We start from the raw sequence: 16,732 nt of genomic DNA on the forward strand, positions 1-16,732 counted from the left end.
GGGGCTATGAAGGCTCGCTAAATTACCCATTTTCATGTGAAGCGAAAATCTGAGTCTCAAAAGGCAAGGTAGGACTAGGCATGGAAGGATTGGAATCCCAAGACTCTGAAGGCAAAGGCAAGTGGAAATCTCTGTGAATTTGCAGCCAGCCTGATCTGGATGATTCTAGGACAGCCGGGGAATTGTAGAGATCCCTGTCAAATAGATAGATAGATAGATAGATAGATAGATAGATAGATAGATAGATGGATGGATGGATGGATGGATGGATGGATGGATGGATGGATGGATGGATGGATGGATGGATGGATGGATGGATGGACGGACGGACGGACGGACGGACGGACAGACAGACAGACAGACAGACAGGCTGCTGGTTAATGAGTCCTAAGGTTAATCTCTGAAATGCATGCCTGTAGCTACTCAAACACACACAATAATTGTGTTTGTAGACATTTCAGGTAACATGAAAGTCTGTTAAGGAAAAAAGTGGAATGCCTCAGTCCTTCCATAATGAGGGAACCACTTGTATTTGATCTTTCTCCTATTAGGTATTTTAAAGCATATTTATGAACCCATGTTACCTATGTAGGGTGAAACTCACCTGCTAAGTAGTTTTGCCCTCCTGTGTACCATGGTCTTGTCCGAATCTTAGCACTTGTCACTTTTCCTTAGCCTTTTTTAGCCACCGGATAGTGTCACTCTAAATGCTGTTACCACTACTTATGTAATAGTAGGCAATTGATGGACTTTTAGGTGTTGGGTTTTTTTTTCCCATAATGAACAGCACAGAAACAGAAGTGTCCATGTTTGTCCCCCACTCGATTTCCAAGTGTTTTCCCCTTTATATTAATTCTTAGAAGTAGATGTAAATCAGAATACTCAGATTCTAAAAATACCTGGTACACATCACAGTCCACTGATCAAGTATGCAAGCGCACACTGGGTCATTCACCAGGATGGCTATAAGTTGGGGAGGAGCTCATTGCTGTTCCTCACAAGGTTCTCGTGCTGTACCATATCAACTCTCCTTCTTCTCCACCCATCACAACCAGCTTCCTCCACAGACATTCAGTGTGTGAACGACGGCGAAGTCAGAGCAGACCAAGGAATGCCGACCTCTAGAAAGTTAATTTTTAAAGTGGTTTCTTCAAACTCAAATTACCTATGGTAATTTATACTCTTGGGCTGTGATAGGGGCATAGCCTTGCTAGCATGGGATTTGACCGAATGCTTTAATTGTACCGAGGCCCAGTCAGAGTGTGTATAATAGATTTCCAAGGAATCCATGAAGTGAAGATTTTTCCAGGCTGTCATCACGTTGGTTTCTTTGCATGACATTCTACCTCCTGATTAATCTGAACCCTCATGGCCTGACTACCAACCAGCCAGCAGTTTAATCTCCATCAGGCTCCACTAGAGATGCTACAGAGAGTATCTAAAATTCATAGATAACCCTCCTCTTGTGTCATCTCTACCTGAATGCAGATGACTAAAAATCTCATGCAGAAAATGGCCCCCTTCTGGGGGCAGATTAAGAGTACCTCTGGTGCAGTCTCTCAACTAGTTTGTAGTCTCTACTATGAATCAACAGGTTTCCAAGAGGTGGAGGTATAGCAGGTAGGGGCCTCTGAGATGACTTATGAAAGAGGAAAGACAACACACAACTCATTCTTGCTTTCTGAGAACCAAATCCAAGACCATTGTTAGCTTCTGTTTACTATTTAGAATTTGATTAGATAAGAGGGCATAGCAGACACAGCACTTACTGACCAAAGGCCTTTTCTAATGCTTGGAGAGGATGAAAGTAGGAGATTATTCAAAATCAGTTCATGAGCTGGGGGAGTAACTCAGCGGTAGAGCCCATGCCTATGCACTGAGCTGACTCCCCAGTACCAGAGGAAGGTGGTGCTTAGTCTGATATCTGTCTTTCTTACCCAGTCAAGTTTTCTGTATATTGTAAGCAACTTTTCCAGTTACAGTAAGAGCCAGTGTCATGAGGGGCTTATTCTATAAATGGATGATTGCATCAATCTCGTGACAACCGTTAAAGGGTTTATTGTTGATACTCTATTTCCAAGTTAAGGGAATTAAGACTTGAGGAGGTTAAGTGGTTTGGCCAGCCCAACTTAAGTCCTTATTTTTGACCGTGATGCTCTGCCAGCTTCTGCGGTGATGAGGCAAATTGAGGATCTGTTGTGGTACTGGGCCTATCCCTTTTTGTACCTTGGGATAGGGTTGAAGTTGAGCCTCATTGCTATGTTACCTCCCTTCTTATATCTTGCTCAGATTTCTTTGTTGTTGAAAACCTTTCCATAAACAGCGTCAAACTGGTAGCTGTTTCTGTCATGGGGAGGATTTCCACCACCAATGCCCATCACTTGATAATTGGTGTTTCTCTGTGATGGGATTCTCTACAGCCCATGCCCCCTGAATGCTGGGATCAATGGGGTGTGTCTCCACACCTGTAGAAACTAAGGGCCATTGTGTCTTTGCATTGTTTCTTAGTAAAAAGTCTTATTGCCATCAACATAAACACCCTCTTTTACCTGAGAAGAACTTAGGCAATTACTTTAAAATAACGTTTCTGATTCAGCAGATCCATTTTGTGTCACTGGATCCAGCTCACTCAGTCCATAAGACCTCCCAGGGCTGTAATTGATCTCACCTGCTGTGACACTAAGACCGGGAGCCCACACCCCAAGTCTCGTGTTTTATTAGAAGCTGATCCCCCATGGATTTCTCAAGAAGCCCTTTGTAAATCTTGAATTTGTTTGTGAAGTCAAGAAAAGTTATGATGTGTTTACAAAGGTTGCATCCAAAGTAATAGAGCTGGAGAGATGAAAGGGAGTTATCCCAGGAGGTTGAACATCTGTCTTATTGGGATGAATTCTCCATGCAGTCCCATGCACAGAAGACCTGCACTGTGCACATGTCACATGGTGAATCCTCTTCACTCACTATACAGTCTTTCCAAGTCACTTGGCAGCGAATACCATCACCATGAAAAGCTGTTTTAGGTATGGGTATGGTGTTCATGTGATGCTTACAAATAGGCCCAGAGTACTGTGACTTGGGTTGTTTCCCTGTTGTGGTTGGGACACTCCTTGTGGGCTAGGCAAACCCTTGAGAATGCCATCCCTCAGGCATTCCTCAAAGAAGTTCTGAAGTGGGGCGGCACTGGGGTTCCTACGGCAGGGCATCATCGAATCAAAGAAATTCAGTCTGGCTGACCTGCTAACGCTGAATCTGCCGGTGCTTACGTCACTGCTGGTAACTTATGAATTTCTAAAGTCTTGCAGTAAGGAGACAGACCTCCCTTTTGTGGGCTGGGGCTGGGACTCAGTTGGTAGAATGCTTGCCTAGCATGCAGAAGGCCCTAGGTTTTAGTCCTCAGCACTGCATATACAGTTACATTAACCTGTACAGTCAGGAGGTTCAGAAGTTCAAGGTCATTCTCTGTGTGCAAGATCCAGTCGGTCTTCAGCAGTCGGGGGTAAGGGAGTTGGGGGTGTACATAATCTTCTCTTTCAGGTTTGGGGCTTTGTTTGGGTTTTGCTTTTGTTCCTCACTTAGTGTTATGGGTGTTGTGGTTCTTTTGCTCTTATCCAAAGAATTGAAAGTAAGAGTTCACACAGATTTGTAAGAGTAACAAAATAGCCTTACTTAGAGAAAAGGGACAGTGGAGATTGGAGAGAGATAGCTGTCAGGATCGATTGCAGGCCGCAAGAGTGAGAGTACTCCAGGGTCCTGACTACCCTTTCAGGCCAGGGTGGAGAGTGTTTGTCCTTGCCATGCTTCTGTTCCTGCTGGCTGTCCTGAGCTGAGAGGGAATGACTTCAGCAGAGAGTATGCACGAGAACCCTGCCTGTCACTCAGGGTGGAGGTTATTGAACGAGCACATGCAGGATCCCGGCTGGGCAGATAATTTCCAATCAGGTTAGGTTTGAGACAGATGGCTTTGTTAGTGACGTCTCTCACTGTTGTGATAAAATGCCTGATATAGACGACCCTAGGAAGAAGTCTTCTGCTTGCTGTGGGGAGGTCTCAGTGCACGGTCTTTGGCTCCATTGGTGCTGGGCCCACCATAAGACAGAACAGCGAAGTGATAGAAGAATTTGGAAGAAACCCTCACCTCCAGGCAGGCAGGGAGCAGAGTGTTATGGGAAGGAGCCAAGGCATGGCAGCCTCCCACGTACCGTACCATGGCGACTTCTCCCATGCTACGCAGTTCCTCCACTTCTGAATAGTCTATATTGGACCCGAATCTATGAGAGCCCAAATCTTGTCATTGCCTCTGGAAATGCAATCAGATACACCTAGACATATGCTTTAATGTCACCTCAGCATTGGCCATTGTATTAGTCAGACTTCTCTAGAGTCACAGCACTTATGGAATGTCTCTCTGTATTGAGTGAATTTATTGTGATGGCTCACAATCTGTAGTCCAGCTAACCCAACAGTGGTCAGCTGTGGATGGGAAGTCCAGGTAGTTGCTCAGTCCCAGGAGGCTGGGTGTTTCAGCTGGTCTTCTGTAGGAGCTCCAACAGATGTGCTGGCTCGTAAGTGCAAACAGTCGAAGAGTGAATCTTCCTTCTTCCCACGTTCTTATGTAGGCCTCCAGCAGAAGGTGTGGGCCAGATTAAAGGTATGTGCCGCCACTCCTGGATCTGGGGCTTGCTTTGTCTCTGACTGACCTTGAACTAAGAGATCTCCTTGCCTCAGTCTCCTGGGATTAAAGGCCTGTACTACCTTACCTGGGCCTAAGCTTTTCATGGCCATTCTGCCTTAAGATCTCTATGCCAAGATCCAGGTCAGAAACTTGTGTCTTCCAGCCTCAAGATCTGGATGAAAGGTAAGCCCTCCAATTCTGGATTGTAGTTCATTCAAATATAGTCCAAGTTGTCAACCAGGAATAGCCAAAAGCAATGAAGATCAGTCACCATAGCAACCTAGGCTGAAGACAGACGTGAGGAGCCTCAGACCCAAACTAGTCAGACGCAGGGTATGCTCAGCAGACAGAATCAGCTAGAATTTCTGAAACATCGTCTAGAGAGGGAGGAACGAGGATTCCACCCAGGTTCTCTGGGTGAAAAGCTGCTGATGTTTTTTTGAAGAGAAGGATTGGAAGATAAAAGATAGAGTGAGTAGTGATTGAATTGTAACTGACTCACTCTATTTCAGGACCCCAAACAGTAGTTCTGTGTGTAACTAGAAGTGGAATAGATACGACTGACACTCTCTCTCTCTCTCTCTCTCTCTCTCTCTCTCTCTCTCTCTTGGCGGGGGCGGGGGGGGGGAGTTGAAGAGCAAACCCAGATTTTGAATCTGTTTCTACCAACATGCTTTCAAAATCATTCAGTAAATGGATTGCAAGCTTAAGAACGTGAGTTCAGATCTACACAACCATGTCAATAGCCAAGTGTGATGGGGAAGCCAGTAGGCCCCGTGCTGGGAGGCAGAGATGGAAGGGGCCCTGGGACTTGCTGGTCAATCCATTTAACCTAGCCAATAGCGAGCACTAGGTTCCATAGGAGACATTGTCTCAAAAAATAAGGCCAGGGGTGATTGAGGAAGACATTTACTGTCTTCTTGGCGTGCACAAACACATTCCAAGATGAACATGTACGCATAAGATAAATTAATTTAAAAAATCCCTGCCCTTAATCACCAGCCTTACATACCAACTAGGTGTTTTAATGGGCTTGTTGCATTCAGCATAGGAGGGCCATCTGGTTTGTCCTAAGTCACTTCTGCTTCTAGGCTCCTATTAATGACAGTTTTATAAGCCAAGTCTCTGAATGTTGCTGAGACTCTCTCTTCCCCACGGAGGGTCCTCCGCCCACCCCCATTGAGCTAATGGCAGATGTAACGTACTGGAGTCCTGGCGCCTGAGTGAGTGACTTTATGCTCTGTGGAGAAAGTCATATTATCCTCTCAAAGGAGAGAGAGAGAGTTGCCCCAGTGAGGCAGTGATAGCTCGGTACCAACTTTGTGGTTTTCCATTCCGTTCTGCTACAAATGGCACGTCCTATCCATCACAGCCTGCTGGGAACGACTCTGTCTTTCCTTGTTGCAATTTAATTTTATCCTCTGCTGAACTCAGGTACATTTTAAATACAAAGCCGAAGCTCTCGGCTCGCATTCATCCTGGGCCTCTCTGAGACGGAGCTGGACTCATTTACGCTACCACTTAAGAGACAGGAGTTCTCCTAATTAGTGGACGGAGAAATGTTTACCCACTTAAATAATCCAATTGTAATGTCCAAGGCCTTGCTTAACCGAGGCTCTTAAATCAGGTACTGAGACAGATTTAATAGAGGCCCCGATGCAGTTGTCACTGCCTGTGAATGAAGCGTGCCGTTCAGATGAGTGAACAGGTTTATTTCGGAGGACGGCAACAGGGAGCCCGCGTCTCTCTTACAGTGGCGGGCAGCAAGCCTGTTATGTGGGAGAACCATTTGAAACAGGGGGGCGGCCTGTGAGGTATTGCTCAGAAGAGTGAATTGATACTTAATCCATCTTCAGAGACTGCATTAATGGAGCAATCATTCAGTCCTGAAAGGAAGCTGGAGTAGGAACACCCCCGGCGAAGGAAGGCTGCGGTGTGTAATGAGCTGCACTCAATGGCCGGGATTCGGGAACAGCTGCCTCTTCTGCCACACTGTGCCTTGTCCTGTGCCCAGGGATGCCTTTCATGACGGCGGCCTCAGATTCCATGCCGCCTTCTATTGCTTTCCTATGTTTGGCTAAACATAAAAGCTGCTGAAATATCTCTGTCTCAGAGTTGATTATTGATGCCTAATTGCACTCCTTGCTGATCTTTTCCATTATAATGCTCTGTTTTCCTGACAGGAAACTGACTTAGAACTACATTGTCCCAGCCCCACTGCTAGCAGCCGAGGTCAGCAAAGGGGCAAGACCAGAGCCAGAGGGATGGAAACTACCAAGGCCCTTTAGTGAATCGGTGTCACGGGGTGAGGGAGATGGCAGTGTGACAGTAAGGTCCCTCTTGTACTCTTCCAGACAGACCAAGATTGTCAGCTCTACAAGCAGAGTGTCATCATTTGTTCATTGGCATATCCTAGTTAGCACTCAAGTTCCGGCATATGGTCGTCTGTTGCTACATAACACATTACTACAAGTCTAACAGTTTAAGCACAGCACACACCTGTTGGGAAGGTTCTGGGCCCTCCGGGTCAAAGCGTCTAGCTTGTCACGTTGACAGCTGGGGCTGGGACTCACCTGAAATGCCACTTTCGAAATGATCTCCTTCCAAGCTTGCCCAGGTTGTTGGCCATGGCCGCGCCTTCAGGAGAACTTCGCATCTACCCTTAGCCAGTGGCCAAAGGTTACCTGTGTTTGCTGGTGATGCGGGCTTCTCCAACATGGCTGTGAAGACAGTCGCAAGGCCAGCCATCCAGATAGGATTAGGATCTTTTCTCACCACACCAGAGAAGCAACCCCCATGCTTTACTGCATTCTGCTGCATCAGTGTAAGCTACACTCAGGCCCAAGGTACTGGGACTTAGGGATTACTGGAGGTCTTTCTAGAGCCATCCTGACCCAGCCTCCCATGGCTGTTGAATGAATGAGATTGGAAATCGAGGTGAGTGTAAGCAGCTAAAGAGCGGTGTTCATTTGCCTGTCAGCTCTTCATACAATGACAGGGACAATCAACCTGTTAACATCGTGCCACAACGTTGGCGTCTACAAGGTTCATATAGGAGAACTGTACACGGGGTTAAAAAAGAAATCACGAGGCTAGAGAGATGGCTCAGTGGATAAGAAGACATGGAGGGACAGAGTTCAGGTGTCCAACAACCTCATAAAAAGCTAGACACGGCCGTGTGTGCCTCTAGCCCGAGCCCTGTGGAAAGCGCAGGCAGGAAGATCTCTGGAACTTTCTGAACACTACCGCTCTTACTGAAAAATGCCAAGCTCCGGGTTCAGCAAGAGACCATGAAGGGAATAAGGCAGAGAACAAGAGAGGATAGAGGAGGTTACCCAGTGCCACACACGCGCATGCACACACGCACAGTCCCCTAGGCCTCATGTGCACACAAACAGGTACAGACACCAGCACGCACACCATCACAGAACAAGCATACACCATATATATATATATATATATATATATATATATATATATATATGTATATATATGTATATGTATGTATATATATATATCATGCAACATTTTTTAAATACCAACAAAAAAATCTGTAATATCTTATATTCAGTTTTGTGTCGGGCCCCATTCATAGCTATTCGGGGGTTGCATGCAGCCTGTGGGCCATGATTTGTAGCCTCAAGTCATGTCATTCTAATATTTTATTTACTTTCCTCGCTTCCCACCCAGTGCTCAAGGCATCGGACTCAAAGAGTTCTACATACAGCAAATGCTATCCCAATAAGCTACCCTCCAGGCCCCACTTAAATATTTTAGATGGGCCACCTCTCAGCTACTTCCCTATTCTGCCTGCCTCCCTAATGTAAGCAGTGACTCTCCGCTCCTGGAAAAGGATTTTCTCTTACCACAAGGATCAGTCTGGCAACACTTTGATCCAGTATGCCTCGTGTCTTGTATTCCTCATGCCGCATACATACATGGCGGGGATTTACAACAGTCTCTACACAGCCCTGTCTGGATGCTGAGTCTTTTATAAATGCCGTGCCTGGAGCAGCTTTTCGCTTGGAGGGAATGAAAAGGCGAAGGTGAGAGGTCACATCTAATGTGTTTTGGTTGAAGTCTCTCACTCTGTTGGGAAACAGCTGGCCCTGCTCTCCCCCCACCAAGCTTTTGCTATTGTTGGGGCATTGCCCTGCACGGTGGGGCTATTACCAAGGGAGAGCCAGAGCTGTTCAGCACTGCCACACAGAGTAGAGAGAAACTTCAGGCCAGTCATTGAGCTCGAAGTACACTGCTCTTTTGCCCCAGGCTCCCCCAGATAACATACATTTTCTTTCTATTTTTTATTTCAAAGGTCATGATAATATCACTGTGAGACAGTGAGCACTGTAGCTTAAGACTCTAGATGGAGCTTCATGGGTTTAGAATTGTGCCTCTGCTTTTACTCCAAGAGCCTGTACAGGGCTAGCTTAGATGGAGCAGGCGTCCAGAACCGTACCTTATCGTCAGCTGCTGGGAGACACATTTAAAGGCACAAAAAGCCCATGTGACCTGGTGCTACCGTTGTTTGCAGAATGCCTACCCCCTCTCGCATTCTCCGCTTCTGCATTCAACGCTTTGCATTGAGGGTGAGGTGAACTGAAAACCACCGAAATGGCCTTGACCACCACACTGAAGACACTGGGATGCCCATAAACATGGTCACTGCCTATGTGGACAGTAAGCAAACCCGTCTTGGCAGTCTTATGTCGGGCAGATCTGTAGCTTTTTCTGAAGACGAATAACTCATGAATTAACTAGTAACCACCAAGAAAGTAAGTTACCAGTTATTAAGTAGAAACAAGGGCCCAAGATCTATTAAGAAGAGGGGAGTTCGAATCCCCTTATGACTGTATTTCCTTTTTCCGTGGATTCTTCCCTGGAGTCTGCTGCAAAAAGGGAATTTCCCATCTGTCCATGGCAGCTAGTCCTAGAAGTCTGTCTGACATCTGCTGGAGGTAACATGATGACTAAGGGCCAGATCCTTTCCCTAAGACAAGCAAGGGCTTCTGTACCCTGATGGCGTGGTGACACTGTGTAGAAAGCCATTAGGTCAGACTTGAGTTCTCATATTGCAGTGTGTGTTGTATGCAAACATGTTTTTGTTACATTGTATTCATACCTGTATGCAGGTTTACATGCCTATGTAAGTGTTCCTCTTAATCCCTCAAAGCAGTGTCTCTCACTGAACCTGACCCTAGACTGCTCTGCTAGTCAGCAAGCCCCACCCGTCCTCCTGTCCCTGCTCAGCACAGTGCTGAGGGTAGAAGCCCCCACAACCCGGCTTTTGTTACATGGATTCCTAGACCTGAACTTGGATCCTTGTGGTTACAAGTGTTCTTGTCAGCTGAACCATGTCTCCAGCTCTTGATCTGATGAGAATTTTTATGGTCCCATATAAAGCCCCTCCCACTTCTGAACCGGAATCTACTCTTAAATTGCATTTCAGGAAAAGCCCTACAGCCTTGCTGTACCCTCCCCCAAACTCCCCTACCCCACGCCTTGTGTCTTGCTTCCTTCTGAAGCTTGTCTCTGTTTTCCTTGTGATGTGGGGTGCTAAAGTGCTTCAGCACCTCTGATCCCACATTTCATAATCCCATTACAGCAGCGAGAGCCAGCAGACAGCATGATGTGGAGATGTCAAAAGCGAAGAAAGACACTTGAGCATCTAGAACTGAGGCTCTAGGCTGTACCCCAAAAAAACATAGTATTTCTGAGTCCTAAATAAAAGACTAAGGAAAGGAACAGTGGTTAGACCATAGCTTAGCAGAGACTGAAGTGGTAAAAGACCACCTTCCCGACCATAGACTGCCTGAATTACTGGCAAGCGTTTAATACTGCGGACTGGCAAGATGGCTCAGTGGGTAGGGTAGCTTGCCACATGAACAGAGCCTGAGTTCAAATCTCCAGCATCCAGGTGCAACTCTGCACACCCACAACCCTGACACTGGAGGGCAGAGACAGGAGGATTGCCGGGACTTGCTGGCTAACACTTGCCCTACTCAGGTTTCCCTTGTGGTGCTGTGATAAAAGCCATAACCAAAGCAGCGTGGGGGAGGAGAGGGTTTATTCGGCTTACTGGGCCAGTCACAGTCCAAGTCTGAGGGATGTGAGGAAGGAACAGAGGCAAAGCCATGGAGGAAAGCTGCCTATTGGCGTGTTCAGCTTACCGTTTTCTGTACAACCAATACCACCTCCCCAGCAGTCGTACATCACAAGGGCTGGGCCCTCCCACATTAATCATTAATCAAGAAAATGCCCCACAGACTTTCCTCCAGGCCAATCTGATGGATATATCTTCTCCCTCTTAGATGACCCAGAGTAGTGTCTGTTTGACAAAACCAAAGCCAAAGACCAACCAAACATACAGAAAGGTGTGCATACACACACGCACGCACACTTGCGCGCGCACACACACACACACACACACACCCCAGCCAGCACACCATCCTAGCTCCAAAGTCAGTGTCAGACTATATTTCAGGGGAACAAAGATAAGCAGCATCCTCTGGCTTCTGCCCGGCGTGCACACCAAGAGTTTAAATGTTAATGGCAGAAAATAGTCGCTCTTAGATGCAGGTTAAGGGCTCTGTTCAATGCAGTAGTGGAGAAGAGGCCAGGATGAAAACGCTGTGTGTCAGGTAGCCCTTAAAGGCAAGAGATACCAAAGTGCAGTGAAAGGACGGCAGCTGCTGTAGTCAGAATGAAAGAGGCCGGTCTTCCTTGCTGTGTAGCTCTTAGGTGAGAGAGTGTGAAGGAGACCGGTGTGTGATTGGACCTCATGGGACGCTCTTGCCCTCGTCCTGATCAGGTGTGTTAGCCTCTCAATGCACAGTGATCTGCTACCCCTCGGACTCGATCGATCACCTCTGCATTTCGGGAACGCTGTGCAAACCCTCTGCTGTTGGACACATTCCCTTGCAGCCCTGGTTCACAGTATAGCTCTACCCTCTGCAAGCATAAATCTCCCTCGCCTCCCCCAAGAGGCTGGTTATTGGCTGGATATGAGGTTTGCGGTAGTAAAGCCGCAGCTGGCAATGTCGGATTTGGGGCAAGGAAGTTGTCTTGGCCATCCTATCTACCAGATGGCCGGGACTTGAAAGATTGAAAATTACTAGAATCCGAGACAAGGGCCAAATGGCACAGGGTTTGGGAAAAGGCGATGGGAGTCTATCTGAATGGGGCACATGGTCTGCCGGGGCTCCTCTGTCTCTGATCTTGCTCCAAGTTGGATATTAGCACAGCCCTGTCCCGTAGTGTCTGGAGGATGAGCACAGATATATATATATATATATATATATATATATATATATATATATATATATATATATATCTCCACAACCGAGACCCTGCCTACTAACTTAATAACAGGACCAACCCACGAGGTGTGAGCAGTCACTCGCAAAGGAAATTTGGTGGCTTAAGTTTCCATAGCTTGTGCCTAAAGTTAGTCTCTCGTCCCAAACTTCCCGTATTGGCAACGTCTCCACGTATTGGAGATCTATCTAAAGACAACTGGACGGCGTTGTCTCAGAGCCCTCTGTCATGTTCATGCGCCATCCCTTTGAAGATGACGAATGCTACAAAAGCTGCTCACAATCGGAAGTGCCAGGAGCTGAGTTTTTCAATTCAAGCACAAAGTGTGAGGATCGAGGTAGCATCCCCCCCCAATCCCCAGTCCTTTTAAAGCTCATTTGTGGAAGTTCTGGCTACTCTGTATTACCATGCAAGTTCTTTGATCTTAAAGTAGAAGGAAGCAGCTTTCAAGAGCCAGGAAGCCTCCTTGAACAGCGTATTACAAAAATGAGTGGATGTCAAGCAAACCATACATCTTTTGAAATTTGAACTCAGAGGGTGTTTCTTATAGCCAAGCACACAGAGATGCCCGGGATAGAAATGCTACTATTGGGCATTCATTGAAATATGAGGGTTAAGGTGACTTGCTATCCAATAGGTCCCAGGCAGACACTGTCCATGGTGAGCCCAAGGCTCTGTGCTTTCCACTTTAAGTCCCCAGAGAACATTCTGCAAACATGTCCCCCCGCTGTAAGGATGTTGAAGCCGTGAGGGCTCATGCCTGACTCAGAGTTCCATTTTCTCACCCTCCCTCTTGGCCTCCTCTAGCTGGAACGGAAACCAGAATGTAAACACAGGTTGCTAAAGCAGCCTTGTTCGCTGCCGACACATTGAAAGGCTGCCCACATTGCTCAGCTGATATCCACAATTTTGTTTAAGTGGCAAATTGATTGAAATAGTCAGTGGAAGGGATTAGTTCAGTGAGGGCTTTGCCTTCCTGGAACAAATCCACTTATTAGCATGCACTTTAGACTCCCCGCCCATGGACTGGAGAAGGAGCTCGGTATTATGGGCAACTCTCTTTGACTAGCCAACAGCTCCACTTTCTTCCCGTTTCCCTTGTGTGTTCTTTCCAGTAGCTGAACGAGACTCTATAGAGACTTCGAATTGTGGGGTTGCTTTGAATCTGGGGTCAGGCCTTTGAGCTCAGAGGAAGCCCAGGTTTGAGTGTTGAATTTAGAGGTTCTGTAATCGCAAGTGAACAGAAATTGAGCTTGGATTAGTTTGCCTGGTTATTTTCCACTTGTATGTTATCAGTGGGTGTCAGTCATGGAGGATTAGGAATACCTCCTTTGAGCCTTCATACCATCAGACAAGACAAAATGCACTGAAGGGCCCCTGGACTGTAAAACCTCCCTTCTCATCTTGGATGGAGCTTCACGGTACAGTGATCTTCCTTATCTGCCAGGGGTGCATTCCAAGGCCTATAGCAAACGCTGAAACCTACAGGCGATACCAGACCCATGATAGGTTAGATTTTTTTTTTAATCCATGCATACCTACAGTAAAGTTCGATTGATAGATAATTAATTAATTAATTGGTATACACATCAGAAAATTAACAATAGTAACTAATTTGAAGGAATGGAGGTTCAGGCCTATCAGCACAGCACTTGGGAAGTAGAGACAGGATGATCAGGAGTTCAAAGTCATCCTCAGTCACATAGTAAGTTCAAGGCCAGCCTGAGCTACATGAGACCTTGTCTCAAAACAAACAAAGAACTCATCATAGAATAATTTTAACAATAAAATTGCCGGCATTGGGACCATTAGTAAAATAATGGCTCCTTGAACATAAGCAATACAGAGGCATCAGGTCTGACAACTGAGACGGCCAGACTAAGGGACCAGCAGGACAGAAGCTGAGGGGCTATGGGCACACCGGGCAGTGGGCTCACTTATGTTCTACTCATTGGAAGATTTCATCACCAGACTCAAGTAGTGTTCAATTTAAAACTTAGGAATTATTTCTTTCTCTTTTAAGGATCCTCCCCTCCCCCTCCTCTTCTTCCTCTTTCCCTCTTCTTCTTCTCCTTCCTCTTCCTCCTCTCCTTGCTTGCTTTTGAGTCTCCAGTAGCTCAGTTTTCTCATAAGGAGTTTTCTTTGAACTCCTTATGTAGCAGAGGATAATCTTGACCTCCTGACCTCCTGACCTCCTGACCTCCTGACCTCCTGACCCTCTTGCCTCTATGTCTCAGCACATGCACCACTACCATCTACTGCTTTTCCGTTCAGTCTGTTCCGGTCACAGTTCTCTATAAGTAAGTGAGGTGAACCTTTGGGCGCTGTTTCTAGAAGACTGCCATGGTCAGCAGCAGAGGAAGTAGCAGCGTTTGGAAGGGCTGAGTCAGCTGACTTGCCCTGATAAGGAGTCTTATCCAGAAACCTTTAGGATTCAACATGAGCGACCCCTTTTGGCGGGAAATTATTGATGTCATAGCTGTTCCTGCAACCTCAGTCTCGACCTACGCTCACGGAAGTTGTTGAGAGAAAAATGACTCCGAAGGGTTGAGATATCAGTCACATTATTCCTGGACTCCAGGCATTAGTTATGAATTCTGACAGGATGAGCTCAGCAGCCCTCCAAGAGTTGCAGGTGCTTCACAGAGGCCATGTGGCTCCCAGTGACCTTACTCACCTTTTGGCAGTTGGCAAACTAAAAAGACCCACTGGGATCGTCCATGTTCATTGCCTGTTCCCTTCTAGCCTGGGATGGGCCAATGCGGATTCTTCTGATGGCAGCCTTATGGTCCCAGTGACCCATGAGCCTCTGTCTTTGTCACATTCACCAAATTCCCCTTATCCCAAACAATATGGTAGACATTTTGTTTCAAAAGTAGGGGAAAGTATTATACACCCTTGATGAGGAACACAGACCTCGACTCTAGAGCTGAGTGTGGCAAGGAGGACCCGGCTTTGACCGCTTCACCATCTCCTCACAGACTTCAGGAGTTTAAGTAATTTGACTTCTTGCCACTACTAAAATGCATGAAACAACTGGCTTAGGAAACATTTCTTTTGACTTATATGTTTGTGTTTTTCCAGTCCATGATTGACTCCCCCTACATGAGCCCCCTCCCCACCTCCTTACTTTGGACCTGAGGTGGGCATTACAGGGTTTGGTGAAGAGCAGTGTCAACCTCTAACTTACCCAGCAAGCTGAAGAGAAAGGGTGGTCCTAGGGTCCTACAGACCCCACCAGGGCATGTCCCCTGACTGAGAACCATCCAACCAGGCCCTAAGCTTTGAGGGTTCCACCACCTCCTCTAGCACCGCCTTGAAGACAAAGCCTTAAACACATGAGTAGAGGTCACTCATCCAAGTCTTCCTTCTACCTACAGCCTGCGACATGGATTTCTCTATGGGCTTTTGAAATGTGTCCACATTTACTGAGAGCCTCTCAGTCCTGCATTGCAATTTGGGGGGCGGGGGAGAGAGAGCTATTTTTCAGCGTCCAATCAACTACTTGTAATTCCTCTGTACGTGTAATTGTAATTCGTCTACAGTGTTTACAGTAATTGGATGTGTGGATGACGGAAATACAGTATTTCTTCAAGTATACTTTTTTGATTTGTTATATTCTATGAGTATTTGCTACGTGTTATCTTTTTAAGAATGTTTTACACTTTAATCTCTTCATAGCCCTGGTCTGAGCTCCCTGTCATACAACTTGGAGGCTTAGTTATGCCAACTTCCTGAATTTTACCTGCGTGATCTTCTAACACTGAGTCCCAGTTCCTCTTCCCCTTCCTTTCTTCCTTCCTTCCTTCCTTCCTTCCTTCCTTCCTTCCTTCCTTCCTTCCTTCCTTTCTTTCTTTCTCTTTCTTTCTTTCTTTCTTTCTTTCTTTCTTTCTTTCTTTCTTTCTTTCTTTCTTAGTGTTTACAGTGTAGTGCTAACTTCCACATTATGTTCTTAGTCTGTAAACATAAGACTGCATAATAGTGCCTGTAGTGTGTGTGTGTGTGTGTGTGTGTGTGTGTGTGTGTGTGTGTGTGTGTAACTTGAGCTCCAAACATGTTTTCCCCAGGAAGCTCCTAAAAGTACTTCTTCAACTCACCCCTGACCCCTGCAGCCCTGACCCCTGACCCCTGACATCAGGTAGCTCTTTGTGAAGGGCACAGCTGCGAGCATCGTGAGACGTTTAATTCTCTACTCACTAGGTGTCAGGAGTTCTATGGAATTGCCCCTCCCCCGACTATAGTGGTGACAACTAGAAATATATGATGACATATTGCCTTAGGAGGGCAGACGTGTCCCAGTTTAGAGGCGCCCCTGTGTCCTAGAGATGCTTGAGCAGGGAAGGGAAAGAAAGGCATGAAATGTGAATTCTCTAAGTGTCAGGAATGTCGCTTCAACGGAACAGGTCATCTGCTGGGGCTGTAGCCTTTGTAGTTCCTAGAAGCTCAGCACAGAGTCCTCTGAGTTAACTAGAAACAGCCAACTGTGTCTGCTGCACATTGAAAGGTCCATCAATACCTCAAGTTCATTATGTTAGAAATGGATTAATGGGAAACGCAGCCCCTGAAGGGGGAAAAAATGCAGGAACTTTGCTAACCACGGATAATGGATTTGAGAAGCTCTTTATTTTTAAGGGAGGAAAAGAACATCATAGCCATAGAAAGGACATGTCAAGACCCTTCATATACCTGTCACTCAAGACTCAGTACCATGTCGCCCCATTCTCCAGCTGGTATCCATTCCTG

The 16,732-nt window shown here is 46.4% G+C and overlaps 1 protein-coding gene across 2 annotated transcripts in view; it reads left to right on the forward strand.

Moving 5' to 3' along the window:
• The window catches only part of Ptprg (protein tyrosine phosphatase receptor type G), a 671,028-nt gene that overhangs the window by 506,321 nt on the left and 147,975 nt on the right, over positions 1-16,732 (forward strand). The gene's annotated exons all lie outside the window — the stretch shown is intronic.

The sequence above is a fragment of the Rattus rattus genome, chromosome 12 (genome assembly GCF_011064425.1).
Source record: "Rattus rattus isolate New Zealand chromosome 12, Rrattus_CSIRO_v1, whole genome shotgun sequence".
Classification (NCBI taxonomy): Eukaryota; Metazoa; Chordata; class Mammalia; order Rodentia; family Muridae; genus Rattus; species Rattus rattus.